Source organism: Myotis brandtii, unplaced genomic scaffold (assembly GCF_000412655.1).
Source record: "Myotis brandtii unplaced genomic scaffold, ASM41265v1 scaffold903, whole genome shotgun sequence".
NCBI lineage: Eukaryota > Metazoa > Chordata > Mammalia > Chiroptera > Vespertilionidae > Myotis > Myotis brandtii.
In genome coordinates this window covers 91616-94462 of record NW_005371712.1, presented here as the reverse complement: position 1 = coordinate 94462, position 2847 = coordinate 91616, and the positions used below count along the sequence as shown (strand labels likewise).

The 2847-nt window shown below is 41.1% G+C and overlaps 1 pseudogene; it reads left to right on the top strand.

The window, feature by feature from the left end:
• The window catches only part of LOC102241219, a 7153-nt pseudogene extending 5424 nt beyond the window's left edge, over nt 1-1729 (top strand).
• Nucleotides 1730-2847: the final 1118 nt, after the last annotated feature.

Genomic DNA, 2847 nt, shown 5'->3' with positions numbered 1-2847 from the left:
CCACTCCTTTCTGGCCTGCATCGTTTCTATTGAGAAATCAGCTGACAGTCGTATGGGTACTCCCTTGTAGGTAACTAACTGTTTTTCTCTTGCTGCTTTTAAGATTCTCTCTCTCGGCGCCCTCTTAGCGCAGCAAGCAGCGCGTCAGTCTCATAAGATTCTCTCTTTGTCTTTTGCTCTTGGCATTTTAATCTGATGTGTCTTGGTGTGGTCCTCTTTGGATTCCTTTTGTTTGGGGTTCTCTGTGCTTCCTGGACTTGTAAGTCTATTTCTTTCACCAGGTAGGGGAAGTTTTCTGTCATTATTCAAATAGGTTTTCAATATCAATGGAACAGAATAGAGAGCCCAGAAATAGACTCACACAAATGCAACCAAATAATTTTGACAAGGTGAAAAAGCAATTTAAAGGTGGAGAGATAGCCTTCTCAAAGAATACTGCTGGAGCAATTAGACATCCATACCCCCCCCCAAAAAAAAAAAGAAGAAGAAGAAGAACTTTGATCTAAACCTTACATCATCTATAAAAATTAACTCAAAATAATAACTGATTTAACTATAAGACAAATCACAAAACTTTTAGAAAAAAATAGAAGAAAATCCTCAAATCTTAGGGCCAGGCAAAGGATTCTTAGACTTGAACACCGGATCCATAAAAGAAAAAAACTGATAAAGTCAATCTTGCCAAAATTTAAAACTTTGCTCTATGAAAACCTATATGAAGAGGATGAAAAGGCAAGCTATAGACTGAAAGAAAATGCTTCCAAACTACATATCTGGCAAAGGACTAGTATCTAGAATACATAAAGCATTCTCCAAACTAACTTATGTAAAGAATTTTCCAAACTCAACAGTGAAAGAACAATCCAATTAGAAAATGGGCAAAAGACATGCACAGACATTTCAGTGAAGATATACAGATGGCAAATAGGCACATGAAAAGATGGTCGGCATCATTAGACATTATTGAAATGTAAATTAAAACTACACATCTAGCCCGGCCCATGCGGCTCAGTGGTTGGGCGTGGACCTATGAACCAGGAGGTCAGGTTAGATTCCTGATCAGGGCACATGCCCGGGTTGCTGCGTGATCCCCAGTGTGGGGTGTGCAGGAGGCAGTCTATCAATGATTCTCTCTCATCCTTGATGTTTCTCTCTCTCTCCCTCTCCCTTCTTCTCTGAAATCAATAACGATATATTTAAAAAAAAAAACTACACATCTGTCCCACTGGCTGCTCTGAAAAGCCATCTTTGCATTGTTCCTGTGGCTCCCTCTCCACTCGCTGCAACCACCTCCCCCGAGCGCCTCCTTTACTGCTGCGGACTCTGGCTGCTTCTCGCCAGGGTCCTCCAACTCTCGCTTTAAAAAAAAATCTGCTGCATAGGATCACGGGCGTGCCCCACCATGTCAGATAGGCAGTGGACACCAGCTCCGAGATCACCACCAAGGAATTAGAGAAGAAGGAAGTTGTGGAGGAGGCAGAGAATGGAAGAGATGCACCTGCTAATGGGAACACTAATGAGGAAAATGGGGAGCAGGAGGCTGACAATGAGGTAGATGAAGAAGAGGAAGGAGGAGGGGGGAGGAGGAGGAGGAAGAAGAAGGTGATGGTGAGAAGAGGATGGAGATGAAGGTGAGGAGGCTGAGGCAGCTACAGGCAAACGGGCAGCTGAAGATGATGAGGATGATGATGTTGACACCAAGAAGCAGAAGACTGATGAGGATGACTAGTCAGCAAAAAAAGGAAAAGTTAAAGGCCTCCGTGACCTCTTCACCCTCCACTTCCCGTCTCAGAATCTAAACGTGGTCACGTTCGAGTAGAGACTCCCGCCCACCTGCCTACCCACCCACCTCAGGCAGCGCCACCTGCAGATGACACGCACTCTCCACCACCCAACCAAAACCACAACGTGAATTTGCAACAGGGAAGGAAAACAGAACCAAAACTCCAAGGCCTTGCTTTTTTTCTTGAAAGTACTTTAAAAAGAAAAATTTGTTTGTATTTTTTATTTACATTTTATATTTTTGTACGCATTGTTAGGGGTCAACCATTTTTAATGATCTTGGGATGACCAAACCAGCCTTTGGAGCATTCTCTGGCCTACTTCTGACTTTACTTGTGGTGAGACCCTGTTCATTATAATCTCAAAGGAGAAAAAAAGCAAAAACAACAACAAAAAAACAATCTTATGCCGAGCATTCCAGTAAGTTTTTGTGTATGTACTTAGCTGTATTATAAGTAGTTGGTTTGTATGAGATGGTTAAAAAGGCCAAAGATAAAAAGGTTTCTTTTTTTCCCTTTTTTTGTCTATGAAATTGATGTTTATTATTATTTTTTTGGCCTGTTTGATGTATGTGTGAAACAATGTTGTCCACAATAAACGGGAATTTTACTTTGCTGAGTTGTTCTAACAAACAACAAACTACACATCTATCAGAATGACTAAAATAAAAGATAGTGACAACACTATATACTGACAAAGATGCAGAGAAACTGGATCACTCACACACTGCTGATGGGAATGTAAAATGGTATAGCCACTATGACATAGAATAGGGCAGTTTTAATCAAAGTAAACTTGCACTTACCATTCAACCCAGCAGTCACCTCTTGGTCATTTGCCTCAGAGAAATTAAAACATATGTCTACACAAAAACCTGAACACAAGTATTCCTAGCAGCTTTTCCAAGAGCCCCAAACTGGAAAGAATCCAGATGTGTTTCCAAGGGTTAAACAAACAGTGGAATATCCATAGATAGGAATACTATCTAATCTAATAAAAAAGAAACATGGTAATTAGTGTACGACCGCTACCCTTCCCATTGGCTAATCAGGGTGATATGCAAAT